Source organism: Lemur catta, chromosome 4 (assembly GCF_020740605.2).
Source record: "Lemur catta isolate mLemCat1 chromosome 4, mLemCat1.pri, whole genome shotgun sequence".
Classification (NCBI taxonomy): Eukaryota; Metazoa; Chordata; class Mammalia; order Primates; family Lemuridae; genus Lemur; species Lemur catta.
The window spans coordinates 31,342,723-31,365,055 of NC_059131.1; the positions used below are offsets into that span (position 1 = coordinate 31,342,723).

Consider the following 22,333-nt stretch of genomic DNA (forward strand, 5'->3'; position numbering starts at 1 on the left):
TTTCTGCTCTGGGAGAGAATGTTAGCAGTAGGTCTAGTTAGGGGACTAATAAAATATGCAAAAACCAAAATAAAGACCAGAAACCAAGCAGTGATAGTGGAAAACCAAAAGAAGGGGCCAGGTCAGAAAAGGAATGGGAGCAGAAAAGCATCATGGTGCTCAGGGAACAGAGAGCCCACTAGGATGCAAAGCGAGGTGTGTAGCAGGAAGTAGAAGAGAGTGTAGGAATTATGGTGGGTGCCTGCACTGAAGCTTGATGGCAAAGCATTTTGAAAATCAAGTTACAGCTTTAAAGGCAAAGGGAGCTCATTGATGATTTAGCAACAAGGGAAGGCACTCATTCAATAAGCATTTCTTGAGTGGTTGCTATGTGCCAGGCATGCTGCAGGCCCAAGAGCTGGGAATATCACTTGGCTGCAGTTCTAGACTTAAAAATAAAAAATAATAAAAAAAAAAAAGAGCTGGGAAGAGGCCAAGTGTGCAAGTGTGCTGTGAGATATGCATGGGACGGCTGGAGTGTGCGGTCAGTCAGGAGGCTACAACCCAAGCACGAGAAATGGAAGGCCCAAACTGGCAGCAGATTATGGGAATGAAATGAAATGACGCCAGAATCCTTCAACAAGCCACTGCAACTGGTGAGGGACACAGAGTCACGGCTACAAGGATGTGAGCAGATGCACAGCACAGCTGAAAGAGGCACACGACACTCGCAGACACTCAGCCACTGTCCCGGACAGATGCGAGGGGAGGGCCAGAAGTCTCCAGGCAGAGGCCCTGCAGTTTTCCCCAACCAGAAAAGTGAGTGAAGAAAACAAACACCACCCAGAAATGTCTTATTACAAGAGATGGCTACTTTGACTATTCCCTTGATTTTCTTCACAAAAAATAAGACAGAAATTATCTTTTGGAAGCTAAATGACATAAAGAATTTCAGCCACCCATGCTTCCCTGATCACGTTGATTGCCCTCTATTAGAGGACTCAGGTTGTTTTGTCGCCAGCTCTGCACTGGTTCTGTGGACAAGCCATCTGCGTTTCGTATGTGCCTCACCTGAGGCTCTCAAGAGTCAGAGACGTCGTTTCTCTCTGACTGCCGTGGGAATCACGGTATGCTTCTCTTCACCAGAGCCAAGGAATGTGTTTTCAAAAGACCACCATGTTGTAGGTGGACAGACACATACGAGTAGAGAAACCTAAAATTGCGGTTCTGATTCTCACTACTAAAAACTTCCTGGAGATGAGTGCAACAGAAACCCAGACCGGCCCACCAGCACCTGCCCTCCCAGGCCTCACCTTCTCCACTGCGGGTGGGCCCCCTGGGTGTTCAGCTGCAGCCAATCTCTCACTGCACCTTCACCACCACCCCAGTGTACACATATTTGCCTAAAAAATGCTAAGAGAAAACCAATCTCATCACGAGACTTAATCTGTTCCCATTCCATATATAACTACCAGATGGGTTCTACTCTCTTTTTATTTAATTGCCAATTCATTAGGAAAAGAATTCTGAGACCAGAAGGGACATCAAGAGATCCACCTCTTCAAACAAGATCATCTCATAAAAATTGACACCAATTCTTTTTTTTTGATAGTATTTTATCATTTTGACTTCCAAACTGTTTTTATCTATAGAACAACTTGGGAAAATGAATTTCCTCTTTCTTTTTATTTTTAGAGACAGGGTCTCACTGTGTCGCCCAGGCCGGCGTGCAGTGGCAAGATCATAGCTCACTGTAGCATCGAACTCCTGGGCTCAAGTGATCCTCGTGCCTCGGCCTCCCAAGTTGCTGAGACAACCGACATGAGCCACCACACTCGGCCTGGGAGAATGCATTTCAACAAATGATATTTTAAAATTTTTTGAGGTTTCAATATTTTATTCAGGTTTTATTTTAAGTGATGTTAATTACAGCATTTGAAGGGGAGGATCTAATTCCACACAAAATGGAAGACTCTAAAATGTACCCACTAAACTGCTAAAAAGTAAATTGAGTGGTGAGAATGCAACAGAAGTCCAATTTAGATTCTGAGTGTTGTCACCATGTGACTACAACCACACAGACTCTTCCCAGCTTATAGCTGGAGCTCCTGGAAGCTATTTCATACTCTTCTGGTGCAAGGGCAAGAAACCACAACAGGAGATGGAATTAAGTCCTGGATTACTGGCTTCATCACATCCACCCTCTCCACCCCAAAACGGCACCAAACAGCTACCACACCCTGCAGACCTTTTGATGCAAAAGAGGTGATGATGGACTAGGGTGGGAACAGGTCATGAAGATCTGTCTAAACAAGCCCCTTTCTGGTGAGTTTATACACACAATCAAGCAATGAGCCTCTCATCAATTGGAGTCAGGAAAACCAAGGCTCTTCTCAGGAAGTCACAATTCTATTCATTTACTGAACACGAATTTACAAAGTGCCTGCACATGATCAGCTTCCACTTGCAGTCATTTCTAGATTAAAAAAGAAACCTGGCATCCTAGAAGGGCCACCAAGTTCCAAAGTCTACAGCTAAAAGGACTTTATTTGGAATTGGGTTTCTTCTGTACCTCTGAAAGGGTAACACCTTAAATCTGAGTCATCTTTAACCTTGGAGGTCTAACATGATATTTACCAATACTCACATCCCAGACACACAACATTAAAAGACGCACTGCAGCCTGGGCATCATGGTAAGACCCCATCTCTACAGAAAATTTTTTAAAAATTAGCCCAGTGTTGTGGAGCACACCTGTAGTCCCAGCTACATGGGAGGCTGAGGCAGGAGGATGGCTTGAGTGCTTGAGACCAGGCATTCTAGGTTACAGTGAGCTATGATCAGACCAACGCACTCCAGTCTGGGCAACAAAGTGAGACCCTGTCTCTAAAAAAAAAAAAAAAAAAAAAAAAAAGATAGACTAAATTCTATGCTAGCTATGCTGCATGCTGCAAAATAGTTTAACATTCAACAATTATACAGTTGTCATTTATGCTTGAAATTTGAGTCCTAGACCAAGCTCGTGGCCACCAGCATGGAGGTCATTGCCATCCAGCAGAGCTACCAGCATCAGTTTGATACCTGGCATCAGGATCTGAGTATATCATAAACCTAACAGGCTGGAGTTGTTCACTTTAGCCAAGAAGCTGGCACCAGTGTTGATTTGATGCTTGGCTGCTAGTCTGAAGTGACTATTACTGTTTCCTGCTGTCCAGAAGAGCTTAACAGCAGTCTCCAACTTCTTGTTCACCTTCTGGTAAATGGAGTCACCAAACTCTGTCCCATTATTCACATTAGTGTGAAGCTCGAATCCATCAGCCTTGTAGCCAACCACAAAGTTGCTCTGGGTCATCTGGGACTGTGTGGTCTCAGAATTCATCTGGTAGCCAGGCAGCCCTCAGAACCCAGCAGCAGAGCACCCCAGACTGAAGGCCCAGCAATGTTGAAATGCCTGGCTCAGCCCAGGTTGGTGTGCTTCCACTCACACTCTGTCGTGATTTTAGCATTCCCCTCCCCACCCTCCTGTTAGGTGAGAAAGATGAATTGAGGGTCAGCTTCAGGCCACATGCGGGCTGATCTTCCACAGTAATCTCGGTGCCCAGTGTACTGTCAGTGTTGATTTCTCTGTAAATGTCAGGCCATATTCAGTCCATCTGTACTTGGTTTCCAGACTGCCCATCACTTTGGTGGTCTCGGTGTTGGCTGAGCCTGAGCTTGTAAATTCCAATCCATTCTCAGATTTTGTTTTCAAATCAAGTTTATTAAGCCAAAAATCCACAGCCCTTGAAGACATCCCTGGCAGATTTGCCAAGTTCAGCATATGTAGGAGGCACAGCCATCTTCTGCTCAGAGGTGATAGCGGAGGGCTTGGCGGACGCTATGGCGGGGGCTGCCTCAACAGATGATACCTTTAAAATGAGGCAGTTCATTCTAATGTTATTATTTGCTATTTTCTAACGACAGGTAAATATTAATAATATGTCCGGGCCAGGAATGGTGACTCATGCCTGTATTCCTAGTACTCTGGGAAGATCACTTGAGGCTAGGAATTCGAGACTAGCCTGAGCAAGATCAAGACCCCATTGCTACTAAAAATAGAAAGAAATTAGCTGGACACCTAAAAATATATAGAAAAAAATTAGCCAGGCATGGTGGTGCATGCCTGTAGTCCCAGCTACTCAGGAGGCTGAGGCAGAAGGATTGCTTAAGCCTAGGAGTTTGAGGTTGCTGTGAGCTGGGCTGATGCCACTGCACTCTAGCCAGGGTGACAGAGGGAGACTCTGTCTCAAAAAACATTAAAAAAAAAAGTCCATAGCTCAACTCAGATTATTTTTACTTACTTACTGTGTACCAAGTACTCACTGTATACATCAGGACATAAATGATACTTCTGCACAAAGTTTCCAACATGTACATAAGAACAAAAGCTTTAATCAAGGATAGGGATATTTAAAAGTATCTAGACTGTAAGGTCTTACTGAAACAACATGCTGTGCATTAGTCTACCCTTATGAATACAAAGACATTCACAGTACTAAAAGCAGCAATGCTCAACTCCAAGTACTGAGGTATTGCTGACTCCCAACTAATCAGCAGATAAAAGCTAAATCCATGATTATGTCATGCAAGGCTTTAGATCTGCCACTCTCCGCCTTGTACCATCTGCTCCAACTAATGGAAAGCAACACAGTCCCCAGTCTTCTCACGCCTCTTGCCTTTGCACATCTACCCCGCCTTCTCGGCCAACATCAACCAGCCCTTCAAGTCTGAGCTCAAGCATCACCACCCCTGGGAAGCCTCACCTCAGGTCCCTAGCACGGCCGACTCTCCCCAGTGTTCCCACAGCAGCCAGTATTCACCTCTAGCATTGCACATATCACACTGTGTGGTGGTTGTGCATTTGCTGGTCTGTCTCCTCAGCAAGGAAGCAATTGGGGCTGTGTTATCTTTTTTTTTTTTTTTTTTTAAGACAAGAGTCTTGCTCTTCACCCTGGCTAGGGTGCAGTGCATCACTGCAACCTCAAACTCCTGGGCTCAAGCCATCCTTCTGCCTTAGCCTCCCCAGGAGATGGGACTATAGGCACACACCACTGAGCCCAGCTGGTTTTTCTATTTTTAGTAGAGACAGGGTCTCGATCTTGCTCAGGCTGGTACAGAACTCCTAGCCCCAAGTGATCCTCCCACTTTGGCCTCCCAGAGTGCTAGGAATACAGGCATGAGCCACCATGTCCCGCCTTGCTATCTTTAAAAAAAAAAAAAATCACTATATTACCTAATCATGGAACTTAATAGGTATTCAGAAAATATGTTGTTTGACTAAATTAATGGTATAATAAGTTTTATCACTGGTGAGTTCAGCATTTTATCAGTCCAATGAAACATTTAGGACAAAATGATGTATTTGTTGCACTGATTTTTTTTAAAAATTAGAGATAATACATTACTATCCTTACTTCATACCACACACACACACAAATTGAGATAGAGGGTAGTCCTAAATGTAAATGCTAAAATCATAAAGATTTTAGAAGAAAACACAGGAATCATCTTCGTGACTTGGCAGCGGGAAAGTTTCTTATGCAGGGCACAAAATGTAGTAATCATGTAGTAATAAAGGAAAATATTAATAAATTAGAGTTCATAAAAATTTAAAACTTTAATACAGTAAAAGACACCATTAAGAAAATGAGGCCAGGTGCCAGGACTCAAGCCTATAATCCTAGCACTTCAGGAGGCTGAAGGGCGAGTACTGCTTCAGGCCAGGAGTTTGAGACCAGCCTGAGCAATATGAGACTCCATTTCTACAAAAAATAGAAAATTAGCCAGGCATGGTGGCATGCACCTGTATTCCCAGCTACTTGGGAGGCTGAGGCAGAAGGATGGCTTGAACCCAGGAGTTGGAGGTTGCAATGAGCTATGATGATGCCACTGCACTCTAGCCCAAGCAACAGGGTGAGACTTTGTCTCCAAAAAAACCCCAAATATATATATATATTTTTTTTTCCATGCCTGGCCAGAAATTGTAATTTTTAAAAGGATATCATTAACAAATCAATGCCAGTTATTTATAAGGTACCTAAATATAAATCTTTTTTTAAAGAACCTAATATTCAAGTTGACTAAATGTAAATCTAACAGAAGATATAGAGGAATTTTTAGATGAAAATCATAAAACTTAGGGGAATGTGGGGGGGGTGAGGGATAAAAACTTACTTACTGGGTACAAAATATACAATTCTGGTGATGGGCACACTAAAAGGCCTGACTTCAGCATTATACAATTCCTCCATGTAACAAGAACACTTGTACCCTCTAATATTTTAAAATAAAAATTATTTTACAAAAAAAGGCATTGCCCAAAAAAAAGAAAAATCATAAAACTTTATTGACAGATATTAAAGAGTAAATGGAATTATATACTATGTTGATAGATAGACTAAATCATGAAAATGCCAACTCTCCCAAATTAATTCATAAATTCAATGCAAAAAATTTTAATGCAATACAACCAAAATTCCCAAGAAGGTATTCATGGAAACTGATAAGCTGATTACATTATTATAGTAATTAAGGCAGTGTAGTGTTGATGCTGGAATGAATATGAAGACTTTCTGACACTTCCAGGAACGACAACAAAAAAAGAATATGAAGACTAATTGAGAATAGTGAACCCCAAAATAGATCCATATACTTACAGAAACTAGATATATGGCACATGAGGCTCTCCAGATTAGTAGGGTAAAAACTGGAGACCATTCCATAGTGCTGGGGAAACTGTTTTTCATATGAAAAAAATAAATTCAATCCCTCACATCATAAATAATTTTAGATGGATTAAGGACCAAATTTGAAAAATAAAAGTTAAGTAAAATTTTTATAAATATATAAAAATATTTTAAGAAAATATTAAACAATCTTTATGATCTTGGAGTATGGAATATTTTATTAAATAATACTTTAAAAATCACACAAACCATAAAGGAAAATATCAATAAGTTTATTAAAAAGTACAACTTCTATACACCAAAAAACACCATAAACAAAATGAAAAGACCAGCCACAGTCAGCACATAATTGAAAGAAATCAGTACTAGGGATGTTTAGTCAATCATTAAGAAAAAGAAAAAAAGAAAAATGGGGCTGGGTGAGGTGGCTCATTCCTTTAATCCCAGCACTTTGGGAGGCTGAGACAGGAGTTATCACTTCAGACAGGAGATCGAGACCAGCCTGGGCAACATAGCAAGACCTCATCTCTACAAAAATTTTTTTAAAAAATTAGCTGGGCGTGGTAGTGCATGCCTGTAGTACTAGCTACTCAGGAGGCTACCAGGGAGTTGGAGGCTGCAGGAAGCTGTGATCACACCACTGCCTTCCAGCCTGGGTGACACAGTAAGACCCCATCTCTGAAAAAACAAGAAAAAGAAATAAAGAAAGAAAGAAAAATGGGCAAAGGATATGAACACACAGTCCACAAAGAAGAAATCCATGTGACAAAAAATTTTATGAAAAGATGCTCAACTTCACTAGTAATCAGAAAAATGGAAATTAAAATTATAATGAGATATCATATACTCCCATTAGATAAGCTGAAATTAAAGAGACTGACAATACCTACCTAGTGTTAGTGAGGGCATGAAGCAACGGGAACTCTCACACGCTGCTGGTGGAAATATGAAATGGTACAACCACTCTGGAAGATAGTTTGTTCGTATCTTAAAAATTAAACATACATCTACCCTATGATCCAGTAATTCTACTTCTAGGTATTTATTCAAGAGGGGAAAAATATGTCCACAAAAACACTTTTACGTGAATATTCATAACAGGTTTATGCTTAACTAAAACCAAGAAACACTCCAAATGTCCATCAACTAGTGGATGATAAACTGTGGTATATTCCTACAATGAAATACTACAATGGAATGAATTTTCCTCAAAATGTTGAACACAGAATTACAATATAGCCCGGCAATTCCATTCCTAGGTATCTTCCCAAGACAAATGAAAACATATATTCACATAAAAACTTGGAAACAAATGTTCACAGCAGTCATAATAGTCAAAAAGTGAAAACAATCCCAATCCCAATGTCTGCCAACTGATGAATGGGTAAACAAAATGTGGTATAACCATACAATAGATTATTCAATCATAACAGGAATAAAATACAACATGGATGAATCGTGAAAACATGATGCTAAATGAAAGAAGTCAGACACACAAGGCCCCATATTGTATAACCGTACTCATATGAGATGTCCAGAATAGGCAAATCCATACAGACAGAAAACAGGTGGTTGCCAGAGGATGGGAGGAGAGGGAATAGGGAGTGACTACTAAAACAAGTAGGTTTCTTTCTGGGGTAATGGAAATGTTCTGGAATAGTGATGATGGTTGTACAATATAGTGAATATAGTAAAAACCACCAAATTGTATACTTTGAAATGGCAAATTTTATTATGTGAATTATAGCTCAATTTTTTCAAAAATTGAACTGGCTGGGCATGGTGGCTCACACTGGTAATCCTAGCACTTTGGCAGCCCAAAGTGGGAGGATCACTTGAGGCCATGAGTTTGAGACCAGCCTGAGCAAGAGCGAGACCCTGTCTCTACAAAAATAGAAAAAATTAGCCAGGTATGGTGGCACATGCCTTTAGTCCCAGATATTCGGGAGGCTGAGGCAGAAGGATAGCTTGAGCCCAGGAGTCCAAGGTTGCAGTGAGCTATGATGACGCCACTGCACTCCAGCCCAGAAGACAGAGTGAGACTGTGTCTCCAAAAAAAAAGAATGAACTAATGATACAAACAAACATGGATGAATTTTTTTAAACATTTTGCTGATCAAAGGAAGCCAGACATGAAAAAGTACATCCTATCTAACTTTCATCATTTTAAATTCTGTAACAGGCCAGGTGCGGTGGCTCACGCCTATAATCCTAGCACTCTGGGAGGCCGAGGCGGGAGGACTGCTTGAGGTCAGGAGTTCAAGACCAGCCTGAGCAAGAGTGAGACCCCGTCTCTACTAAAAATAGAAAGAAATGATTTGGACAGCTAAAAGTATATGTAGAAAAAAAAATTAGCTGGGCATGGTGGCGCACGCGTGTGGGCTCAAGGATCCCTTGAGCCCAGGAGTTTGAGGTTGCTGTGAGCTAGGCTGATGCCACGGCACTCTAGCCCGGGCAACAGAGCGAGACTCTGTCTCAAAAAAAAAAAAAAAAGAAAAAGAAAAAAATAAATTCTGTAACAGGCAAAGTAGTCTACAGTGACAGAAATCAGTGATTACCTAGGACAATAAGGCAGAAGAGAACTTTTTGAAGTGAAAGAAATATTCTGTATCTTGTTTGGGATGGTAATCACACAGATACATACACTTGCCAAAAGTCATCAAACTGTATATTCAAAAACAGGTACACTGCAGTTTATGTAAACTTTATCAATAAAATTGATTTTTAAAAAAATGAGATATTATTTCACACCTGCCAGATTAGCAACGTGTTAAAAGTCTCACAACATGTAGAAATGGCAAGAATATTGAGCAACTGGATTCGTATTCACTGCTGTTAAGAGTATAAGTCAGTACAACTACTCTGGAGAGCTATTTAGCAACATCTAGGAGAAATGTGCGTATCCTTCAATACAGTAACTATAACTCCAGTCCTGCGTAGACACATTAAATTCTCCTATATGTGCACTCAGACATGAACAAAACTATTCATTAGCACTACAGTAATAGCAAAGTTTCTACGCAGAGGAGAACAAATAAATCAATGTCTACTACATTACAGTTAAAATGAAAGGACTACAGCTATAGAAATCAACATCAGAACATGAAGTTAAACTAAAAAGGCAAGGTACAGATTCCATTGATGATACCATTTATATAAATGGTTTTAAGTATGCAAAAGAATACCATATTTTATGTTTAGATACATACATGTGTACATACATATATTCAATGCATTTTTAAATGCATGGAAATAATAACATCACAGTCCAGAGAGTAGCAATTTCTGTGGAGAAGGGAGGGATTTCAATGGGAAAGAGGCACCCAGTGGACTTCAAATGTATTTTTAATGTTTTCTTTCTTTCTTTTTTTTTTGGTAGAAACAAAGTCTTCCTGGTCTTGAACTCTTGGCCTCAAGCAATCTTCCCGCCGTGGCCTCCCAAGGTGCCGGTTTACAGGTGTGAGCCACTGCGCCAGACCAATGTTTTACTTCTTAAACTGGATTGGTGGGGGGTACGTAGGTAAGCGTTCGTTGTACTATAATCTATACTTTTTTACGTGTCTGAAAGACTTCATAATGATTTTTATGCACAATTTCCTCTTCTATCTTTGTAAAGGATGTGTTTCCTTTACTTCACAGATTGATTTGTTCTGCTTCTTAAGTTTTTGGTAGTTGTATTCAAAGAAAACACATATTGATTGACATAAGGAATTCTTCGTTTTTTTAAATGCTTAAATTTTGCTTTATTTTCAACAGTCTTTTATATTTAGAAAAATCCTCAAAGCATTTGATGTAATGGCTTAGGACCAACATTTAAATAAATTATACAGGTCAATTCAGAAATAGGGAAAATTTGTTTTAAAAGTCCATTGTATATTGTACTGTTAGCTAATAAAACTTAGTTTTTATCATTCTAAGGACTGAAAAAATTCTGATTTTTCATTTACTTGGTTCTTAAATGACATATGTAACAACTATCAATTAAATTCCAATTTGGTCCTTAATTTGGTTCTTGAGATGCGAATCAAAGTTCCCCACATATCATTATAAAGATAGAGCTGTTGTCTACACAAAAAGCAATGGAGTTTCAGCCAAGCACACAAGCTTGGGAACCAGACTGGGGCTGGTTCTCAACTCTCTCACGTTAAGTCAGTCACTGGACTTCTCTATCACCTTGCCTGTAATCTGAGATACTAATAACCTCAGAGGGTTTTGTATAAATAAGGCAATTCACGTCATTGCTGGGGATACAGGGGGAGCTTCATAACATTTATTTCACCCACTCCCATCTCACACATGCAAGGAATTATGCACAATGCAAAGGCAGTGCTCACAAAATGACAGGCAGACTAGTCTTACTGCTTCAAAGTGTTCAAAGAGTGTCTGGGTTATACCTCAAGGATGACTGAGTAAATATTAATACATACAACTTTCTTCCTTTTTTAAAAGGTACTTTGACCAAGTGAGGTGGCTCATGCCTGTAATCCCAGCACTTTGGGAGACCAAGGCAAGAGGATTGCTTGAGGCCAGGAGTTCAACTCCAGTGTGGACAACATAGGGAGAACCCATCTCTAAAATAATGACAAAAATTAGCTGGGTGTGTTGGCATGCCCCTGTAGTACTAGCTACTTCTACTAGGGAGGCTAAGGTAGGAGGATCGTTTGAGCCCAAGAGGTCGAGGTTGCAGTGAGCTATGATCTCACCACTGCATTCCAGCCTGAGCAACAAAGTGAGAACCTGTCTCTTAAAAAAAAATAAAAGTTATGTACTTCCCACTTTATTTAAATCACATAAAATCATAAACTTTTAATATTTTATTAAAATGGCAGTCTGTGACTTAATACTGTTCAAGTATCCCTTATCAGAAATGCTTGGGACCAGCAGTGTTTTGGATTTCAGATTTTTTCAGATTTTGGAATATTTTCATTATACCAGTTGAGCATCCCAAATCTGAAAATCTGAAATCCACGATGTTCCAATGAGCATCGTTTCTGTGCTCAAAAGTTTCAAATTTGTCACTTTGCAGTGAGATAGGAAAAAAAAAATTAAAAAAAGAAATTTCAGATTTGGAGCATTTCGGAATTCGAATTTTCAGATCTGTAGGACCTATCTTGTGAATCCCAGTTTTGATCACCCATCCACCTCCCTTTTACCAAGTCAGAGTAAATAGTAGCCAAACTAACGGCGCTTTCTCCAGCACAGATACAAAGAATGAATTACTCACTGGAAACCTGAGGTACCTTTCCATCTCTTAATCAACTCTGGGCAGCGAGTCCTGGTGTTCTCCAGGGTGGATTTCGGGTATGAACATCAGCATAGAAGAGTGTTAGAAAGTGGGGTTAAGCATTCTGAAATTAATACAGATAGTCTCTAGCTTCTGAATACTTGATTTCCCACACCATCCATAAATACAAGTAAAAGCCCCTGCTCCACTAGAACTACCTTGATTAAATAATAAGTTCGGACTAGGCTGGGCGCGGTGGCTCACGCCTGTAATCCTAGCCCTCTGGGAGGCCGAGGCGGGTGCATCGCTGGAGGTCAGGAGTTCGAGACCAGCCTGAGTGAGACCCCGTCTCTACTAAAAATAGAAATAAAAATTATCTGGACAACTAAAAATATATATAGAAAAAATTAGCCGGGCATGGTGGCGCATGCCTGTGGTCCCGGCTGCTTGGGAGGCTGAGGCAGTGGGATCGCTTAAGCCCAGGAGTTTGAGGTTGCTGTGAGCTAGGCTGACGCCACGGCACTCACTCTAGCCCGGGCAACAAAGTGAGACTCTGTCTCAAAAAAAAAAAAAAAAAAGTTTGGACTAAGGGAAGTACTTCAGGAAAAGAGAGCAATCTGTGAGTGAGGGTGGGCCTCAGCGGGATAGAAGGGCAGCATTTGGCATCAGGCTGGTTAGAAGACAAGAATCAGTCATCCATCCTCAACCCTTGAAGCCACCCAATAACATAGGTACTATTGTGAAACTTATTTTACAGATGAGGAAGCTCAGGCTTAGAGTAGGCTTGTTCCTGTGGCCACACGGCTGGACAGTGGTAAAGTGTGAGTCCAGGCCCAGGTGACACCACTATTCTAAACAGGGATTGGCAAATATTTTTTGTAAAGAACCAGAAAGCAACTATTTTAGGCTCTTTAGGCCATACAGTTTCTATTACAACTACTCAACTCTGGCCAAAGTAGCAGGAAAGCTGCTGTAGATGATATGTAAAAGAATAAGCATGGCTGTGTTCCAATAAAACTTTATTGATGGACATTGAAATGTGAATGTCATATAATGTTCATAAGTCACAAAATGTTATTCTTCTTTTGATTTTTTTTCCCACCATTTAAAGCTTAGCTCAGGGGCCATATATAATATGGGCAGTGGGCCTGGGTTCGTCTGCAGGCCATAGTTTGCCCACCCAGCTCCAGACCACCAACAGAGGGTATGGGGGATCGGTAGGGACCCTTGTCATACCATGATGTCAGAGGCTAACTTGGCTCATACAATAGTATCTTTTTTTTTTATTAAGCACTGAATATGCAGAGCAATACAACAATATCTTTACCAAGAAAATGAAAAGGGAAACCCTGTCACCATAGACTGGGCCAACATGACCTTTAGCTGCCCAGGACTCAAGGGAGTCCTAGCATGGAGGTGAAACCAGCTCTAGAGGCTTTTGTGAGCTAGCAGAGGAAACCACTCAGCATTTCTAACAGCAGTCCTAACTGGCCTTGCTGGCTCCACCCCTGCACCTTGGACTTTATATCTTCCACACTGGGGCCAGTTATCTTTTAAAATTAAGCCAAATTATGTGTTCTGCTCAAGACTCACATTCAGATAAATCCAAAGTCCTCACCATTTTCTTTTTTAAAAGAAGACAATCAAAACGAAATCTTTGTAGTCTACACATCCCCACCTTCACCCCCAATTCCCTACCAGTCTCACTTCATTCTGCTTCCTTGCTGTTTCTCCAATAGACCAAAGACACACCCACCTCTGGTGTTTGCACTCCTGTTCTCTATGCTTGGAACTCCCTCACCCAGGTATCTTCCCAATGGCCACCTGCATCCCTCCAGGTCCTTCTTCAGACATCACCTTATCAGAGAGGCCTTTCCTGACCATGGTGCACACTTATCCTGTAAACCCCTGATCCTCCCTGTTTTGGTTTTTTTTTTGGTGGGGGGTAGGGAGAAGGAGGCTTTGAGATGGGATCTCACTAAGTTGCCCAGGCTGGCCTTGAACTGCTGAGGTCAGGCAATCCTCCCACCTCAGCCTCCCGAGTAGCTGGGACTACACTGTTATGTACGTGTTTGTTTATTTATTTATTTTGAGACAGAGTTTTTCTCTGTTGCCTGGGCTAGAGTGCTGTGACATCAGCCTAGCTCACAGCAACCTCAAGCCTCCCGAGTAGCTGGGACTACAGGCATGTGCCACAAAGCCAGCTAACTTTTCTTTCTATATATATTTAGCTGTCCAGATCATTTCTTTCTATTTTTAGTAGGGACGGGGTCTCACTCTTGCTCAGGCTGGTCTTGAACTCCTGACCTTTAGCGATCCTCCCGCCTCAGCCTCCCAGAGTGCTAGGATTACAGGCCAGAGCCACTGCGCCCGGCCGTGTTTATTAAAATAGATGGTTCTTGGCTGGGCGCAGTAGCTGATGCCTGTAATCCTAGCACTCTGGGAGGCTGAGGCAGTAGGATCGCTCAAGGTCAGGAGTTTGAGGTTGCTGTGAGCTAGGCTGATCCCACGGCATTCTAGTAAGACTCCATCTCAAAAAAAAAAAAAAAGAATAGATGGTTCTTGAAGGCACGGACTCTCTGTTTCTTTCACTGCTATATCCCCAACACTTAGAACAGTCCCAAATATATAGTTGGTACTAAGTAAATGTTTGTTGAATTTAGTGAATAAATGCATAGGGAGCCACAAAATCAACTTAAAATTGTTTTTTTTTAAATATAACCTACTCATAGGTTGAAGAAAACTTAGAAATACTCACTCTTCTATCAAAAGTGAAAATGTTACAAACCCCCACTGCTAAATTAGATTGGCTTTTAAAAAAATAAAAATGCTGCTATATTTGTATGGTTCTTTCACATGCAAAACTCATTTACACTGAGTGCCTTACCCAAGGGCAAGGTATTGAATTACATGTTGTAAAGCACAGAATTTATATTCTCAAAGAACTTCTAGACTAAAAGGGAGCTAAGACATACTCCCAGGCAAACTCAAGGCAAGATAGACAGTGAGAAGGGGTCTAAGACAGAGAAAAACAGCTAAGGAAGTTTAGCTTCCAGTTAAGGGTTCAGTCTTTATTCTCTCAAATTGAGCCTTCTGTGAGATATCCCCACTTAACAGATGAGAGCACAGGCCCAGAGTGGGGTAGTGAATTAACTATCTATTGTCACCCCAGGTCTCCTGAGTTCTGGTTCTTTCCACCACAGACTTTTCCTTTTGACATTTATTGGCTGAAAAAGTCAGATGTCTGCCTCAATTACATACTTCCTTCTGCCAGTAGAGTTGAAAACCAAGGAGTTCCTGCTACTCACAGACTAAGAGGATTATTTAAATGCATACAACTATTCCCAACACTCCAACAGAACCCACTAGTTCCTGAATGAATTGATTAATTCAAACACAAATGTTTTGTCTGTTGCTTTGTCTGGTTCATCTGCTCAACCAAAATGTCTAGATCCCTTTCTTAGCCATTCAAGGGCTCCAGTTTTCCAACTCATTTTATCTCTTTCAAACACACCATTAAAACATAGTGCTTAAAACACTAAGGATGGTGATGGTTGCACAACTCTGTGAATATACTAAAAACCACTGATGGTTTATGGTACGTGAATTATATCTCAATAAAGCTGTTACATTTCTTAAAATGTGTTGTTTCTAGGTCTTTGCTATTAAAATGTTATTAACATAGTATCCTATTCATTATAAACTGCATTATTATGATAATGGTTATTAATATTAACAAAGAATAGCACTGACTTTCATTCATATTTTAGGGGAAATTTAGCAATCTCTATCAAAAAACTTTTTAATTATTTTTATTTTTAAGTATTATGGATACATAATAGTTGTATATCTTTATAGGGCACCTGTGATGTTTTGATACAGGGATACAACGTGAATTAATCAAATCCGGATAACTGGGGTATCCATCGCCTCAAGGTATTTATCATTTCTTTGTGTTAGGAATATTCCAATTCCACTCTTTTAGTTATTTTAAAGTTTACCCTAACTTATTGTTGATTATAGTCACTTTGTTGTGCTACCAAATATTGTTCATTCTGTCTAACTAACTCTATTTTTGCACCCATTAACCATCCCCACTCTATCCCCCACCCCCAGACTACTCTTCCCTGCCTCTGGTAACCATCATAACCATCATTCTACCCTGTCTCCACAAGATCAACTGTTTTTTTGTTTGTTTGTTTGTTTGTTTTTTTGAGACAGAGTCTCACTCTGTTGCCCAGGCTAGAATGAGTGCTGTGGTATCAGCCTAACTCACAGCAACCTCAAACTCCTGGGCTCAAGCGATCCTTCTGCCTCAGCCTCTCGAGTAGCTGGGACTACAGGCATGTGCCACCATGCCCGGCTAATTTTTTCTATATATATTTTTTAGCTGTCCATATAATTTCTTTTTATTTTTTTAGTAGAGATGGGGTCTCGCTCTTGCTCAGGCTGGTCTTGAACTCCTGAGCTCAAACAATCCGCCCGCCTCGGCCTCCCAGAGTGCTAGGATTACAGGCGTGAGCCACCGCGCCCGGCCAAGATCAACTGTTTTTAATATTTAGCTCCCACATGTGAGTGAGAACATGTGAGATGTCTTTCTATGCTTGGCTTATTTCACTTAACATAATTTCCTCCAGTTCCATCCATGTTGTTTCAAATGGCAGGATTTAATTCTTTCTTGTGGCTATATAATATTCCATTGTCTATATGTACCACAATTTCTTTATTCATTCATCCATTGATGGACACTTAGGTTGACTCCAAATCTTGGCTACTGTGAATAGTGCTGCAATAAACACAGGAGTGCAGGCATCTTTTCCATATACTGATTTCCCCTCCTTTTGATATATACCCAGCAGTGGGATTACTGAGTCATACAGCCGTTCCAGTTTTGTTTTTTGAGGAACCTCCACACTGTTCTCTGCAGTGGTAGCACTAATTTACATTCCCATCAACAGTGTACCAGGGTTTCCCTCTCTACACATCCTCATCAGCTATCAAAAAAATGTTTAGAGCACAATCTTTTTTTTTTTTTTTTTTTTGAGACAGAGTCTCACTCTGTCACCCTGGCTAGAGTGCCGTGGCATCAGCCTAGCTCACAGCAACCTGAAACTCCTGGGCTCAAGCAATCCTACTGCCTCAGCCTCCCAAGTAGCTGGGACTACAGGCATGCGCCACCATGCCTGGCTAATTTTTTCTATATATTTTTAGTTGTCCGGTTAATTTCTTTCTATTTTTTAGTAGAGACCCAGCGTCTCGCTCTTGCTCAGGCTGGTCTCGAACTCCTGAGCTCAAACAATCTGCCCACCTCAGCCTCCCAGAGTGCTAGGATTACAGACGTGAGCCACCGAGCCCGGCCTAGGGCACAATCTTTTTAACTTATTTTCACTTTGGAATTTAGCCTATGCATACACCACTCCAATTTGTAAAGATATATGAAAAAGACTGTGCTCTGCACCACTGTTTGCATTTTTGAAAAACTAGAGTCAAACTAACCGTTCCTTGGCAGAGTAGAATAGGGACTCCAGAATCAGAACCCAGGGCACCACAAACCCATTGTGTGAGCTTGGACACATTAGTTAACTTATCTAAATCTTAGTCATAAGATGGAGATAATGGTACTACTTCACAGGACTGTAATGAGACTTGGATGACAAAATACATGTTAAAAACTTAACTGACTAGTATATTAAATATTTAAATAAATATTGGCTATTACAGCCATTACTATTATCTACAGAACAGACATTTATCAAATGAATTATGGCCCGTCCAAACAATGGAATACTATACAAACGTTAAAAAGAATGAAGAAGATCAGCTGGATGTGGTGGCACGTAGACCTAGCTACTCAGGAAGTTGAGCTAGGAGGATCGTGTGAGTCCAGGAGTTCGAGACTGCAGTGAGCTATGATCGTGCCACTGCACTCCAGCCTGGGTGTCAGAGCATGACTCTATCTCTAATTTTTTTTTTAATGGTTTTAATCTTGAAAAAAGAAAAAGAATGAATAAGATTTATATAAACTACTATGAAGAGCTTCAAGATGTATTGTTAACTGAAAAAGGCAAATTGCTGAACAAGATTATAAAATGATCCCAGTTATATATTTAAAAAAGAAACTCTCAGCCGGGTGTGGTGGCTTATGCCGGTAATCCTAACACTTTGGGAACCCAAGACTAGAGGACTGCCTAAGCCCAGGAGTTCAGGACCAGCCTGGGCAAGAGTGAGACCCCATCTCTACAAAAAAATTTTAAAATTAGCTAGGCGTGGTGGTACGCCTGTAGTCCCAGCTACTTAAGAAGCTGAAACAGGAGGATCAATTGAGCCCAGGAGTTGGAGGTTGCAGTGAGGTATAAATGACACCACCGGCGCTCCAGCCTGGGCAACAGAGCGAGACTCTGTCTCAAAAAAACAACAAAAAAGACTATCTCTAACTATGTATGTGTACATACATATGCATGTATGTGTTTATATATATATGTATATGTATGTGGGGGTGTATGTTTATATGTACATGGAAAATTTCTGGAAGAACACCAAGAAACTGGGTAGTGGGACTGAGGAGAGAGTAGCATGTTAACCTTTTAACACTTTTTTCCAATGAAGGAAGTTTTAATTTAAAAAAAGCAAAAATAATAATGTTGAAAATGACTTGCTTACCAAAAGGCAGAAAAAAAAGCCTTCAGTTAGAGAAAAGGCATTGACAAGAAAAAGTTTCCACTGAATTCTAAAATTGGCAGCAGAGAAAAAAAAAAAAAACCCATACACATTAAAAGAAACAGTCCACGGTGACAGAGCAGAATTAAACTGAGGTTCTGGGTTGTAGTCAATCCTATCAGAGATCTATTAATTACTGACTTCTGAAAATATTCACCTTATCTTCAGAGTAAAAGCACTAAGACTTTCATCTTCATTTCAAATATTGCTTTCTAAAGTATTTAAAAAACCTACTGGATTTCTATAATATTGAACTAAAAGGCAATAGAAATAATACAATTGATTTTTAAATTTCTATCACCTGGTGTTTCATTTTGATTATTTAATTTTTTTAACTTAGGCTTAAAATAACACTACAAGAAATTTAAACATTTTTAAATCTCCTCAAATTCTCACCACCACAATACAAAGCAATACAAATTAAAGATCAAAATCCCAACATGAAGCATCTTTTAGAAAGAATTTCTAAAGAACAGATCAAAATTATAACAAGACTTTGCATACTAAAGAGATTTAAAACTCAACAGAGAACACTTTTGCTGAGACTTGACTGTAGGGACAAAATGTTCAGAAGCAAAGGACCAAAAAATAAAAGGGAAAACTACTTTATATCTGACCTGTGTTTCAAAATTCAAAAGTTCTCAAAGGCAACTAGCAAGGAGCATCTTTTTATGAAATAGGCAGCAAAGCTTAGTAATTTTAAAAGATGACGTGACTATATGTTAAAATGCCAAAAAGAACACTAATCTCCTTGGCAGTGCCAAAATAATACTCATGTTACTAGAAGGCACACTGCCTGAAAAATCTAGTTTACCTTTTTTTTTTTTTTTTTTTTTGAGACAGGGTCTCGTTCTGTCACCCAGGAGGGAATGTAGTGGCATCATCATAGCTCACTGTAACCTTAAACTCCTGGGCTCAAGCAATCCCCTTGCCTCAGCCTCCTCCCAAGTAGGTAGGACTGCAGGCGTGCACCACCAAACCCAGCTAATTTATTATTTTTGTGTGTGTGGAGACAGGGTCTCACTGTGTTGCCCAGGCTGCTCTCAAAACTCCTGGCCTCAAGCAATCCTTCCTCTTTGACTTCCCAAAGTGCTAAGATTACAGATAAAACATTAAGAACTTCACCATTCTGGGACTCTAAAACCACACTGGTACCCTACAACCCCCACCTTGCTATCTGAACGGAATACATGCTCAAATTGTATGAAGATTACATGTGACCGCATATAAGGCGGCAGCTTCTCAGCAGCAATGGCAATTAATCCCCAGGATAATTGAGTTCAGAGATATCCAATAACCTCCTTAAGGCTACAAGGTAGTCCCTAAATCCAATGAGAGTGTCCTAAGAATCAGAAAAGAACACCTACAGACACAGGGGAGAAGGTCACGTGAAGACCCGTGCAAAGATGGAGGCAGAAACTAGAGCCCCAAGCCAAGGAACACCTCGAGCCACCAGAAGGGGGAAGAGAACTTGGCCCTGCAGAGTTCTTACGTGATTTCATACTTCTGGTCTCCAGAACTGTGAGAAAATAAATTTCTGTCATTTTAAGCCTAAAGAAAAAAAAAAAAAGGACATCACCATTCTAAGTTACAAGAATTGTTTATCAATTGGGAACGTGTTCATTCAGGATCTTTAACAGATGAGATAGTCCTCTCAATGAGATGGTTCCCGTTTTCAGTAAGAAAAATGGTTTATTATCCCTCTCCCACCAAACCTCTGGAGATCCCTCTTCTGGAGTCTCCTCACCACAATACCCCAAATGGGAAGCAGATCCTATAGCAAAAAACTGGATTCACGACTCACTACCCATGGGCCACAGCAGTCAACCAAGAGGGACCCCAATGCCTGTGGGCCCTACCATGGCTTCACTCAATAAATAGTATCTCACATACTTTCCCAGTCCTAGCCGATGAGCTGGCACTAATAACATAACAAAAATCCACATAATTCACCTGAATCCACTGCTACTCCCCCAGATCCAGCCCCACATGTTCTCACCTGCTGGGTTTTCCATCTGCCGTTGACCTCTCCATCCATTCTCCACCCAGTGGTCAGTGGTGTTTTTTAAAACACATCAGATCATATCTTTCCTCTGCTTAAAACCTTCCAAAGACATCCCTGTCACACCCAGAAGAAAGCCAAACTCCCATGGCACGTAGGCCCTGCCTGATATGCCCCGCTCCCCTCCAGCCCCATCAACCAACTCCTGCCCTTGGACTAAATTCTAGCCCACATGGGCCTTCCTCCTGTTCTGTAGGCAAGACAAGCCCATTGCCCCCTCAGTGGCATCTTTGCATTTGCTGCTCCTTCTTCCCAGAACACTCTTCCCTCCCTTTACCCAAGGATGGCTCTTTCTCACATCAGGACTCAACTCATGTTACCCTTCATAATCTAAAATTCTTCTGTATTTGCTAACTGTGCTGGCTCTCCATGAACTATCACCACTAGCTGGCTGGCTCCATGAGGGCAGGAACCCTTCTTCTGTACCGCTATACCTGCAGTGCCTGGCATAGTGCCTGGCACGATCACCGGAGCAACAGTTAATGAATGGTTAGACTTGAGGCAGGGTCTCACTCTATTGCCCAGGCTGGAGTGAGTGGCCTCATAGCTCACTGCAACCTCAAACTCCTGAACTCAAGTGATCTTCTTACCTCAGCTTCCCGCTGGGATGATAGGCATGTGCCACGACATCTGGCTAATTTTTCTACTTTCTTGTATTGACAGGGTCTCCCTCTCACTCAGGCCTCCCAAAGTGCTAGGATTACAGGTGTGAGCCACCGCTTCCAGCCTCATGATTATTTTTTAATCATTAAGCATTTTTTCTCAATAAATAGATAGTAAGAGTAAGCTACTATGTTTTAGGAGATTGTGGTTTTCTTTTAATGAGGTCCTAAATTTTTTTTTAACAGAATCTTGCTCTGTCATTCAGGCAAGAGTGCAGTTCATATGATCACAGCTCACTGTAACCTTGAACGCTCAGGCTCAAGAGATCCTCTTGCCTCAGCCTCCCGAGTAGCTGGAACTACAAGTATGCACCACTACACCCAGCTAATTTTTAAATTTTTTGTAGAGAAGAGGTCTCACTATGTTCCCCAAGCTGGTCTCGAACTCCTAGCCTCAACTGATCCTCCCACTTTGGCCTCCCAAAGTGCTGGGATTACAGGTGTGAGCCATTGTACCCAGCCTAAATTATTGTTTTCTTTTTTTTCATGCTTACCTTCTCTATATCATTCCCATTTTTAGTCTAAGTGCTGTTGAAGTGAGCATGGAGCTAAATTAGAGAACAAAGTATTTACAACTTATAAACAGAAGACTAATTTCTGCCGTCCAAGTACTAACCAGGCCCGACCCTGCTTAGCTTCCGAGATCAGACAAGATCGGGTGTGTTCAGGGTGGCCCTAGACGGCTAATTTCTTAATTTAAAAAAAACCTTCAAACTGAGAAAGTCATTGGCAGAATGAGAAAAAGCTATAAAAATCTCACAAAAAAGTAAGGTGTATAACTCCTCAGTATATATAAACATGCAAAATCTTGCTCAAAATAAGACAAAACAAATTAAAACTACTAGATACCATTTTTCACCCCTCAGCATGGTAAAGACCAAACACTTTGCAGAGCATGAAGAAACATGCTCTCTGGTACATTGTTGGTGGAAGTATAAATTGATATGAACAGGCTGGGCAAGGT

General features: G+C 40.8%; 1 protein-coding gene and 1 pseudogene across 2 annotated transcripts in view; both read right to left on the reverse strand.

Moving 5' to 3' along the window:
* Window positions 1–22,333, reverse strand: part of KCNG3 (potassium voltage-gated channel modifier subfamily G member 3) — a 42,433-nt gene that overhangs the window by 13,818 nt on the left and 6,282 nt on the right. The gene's annotated exons all lie outside the window — the stretch shown is intronic.
* LOC123636842 lies at window positions 2,969–3,818 on the reverse strand (annotated as a pseudogene).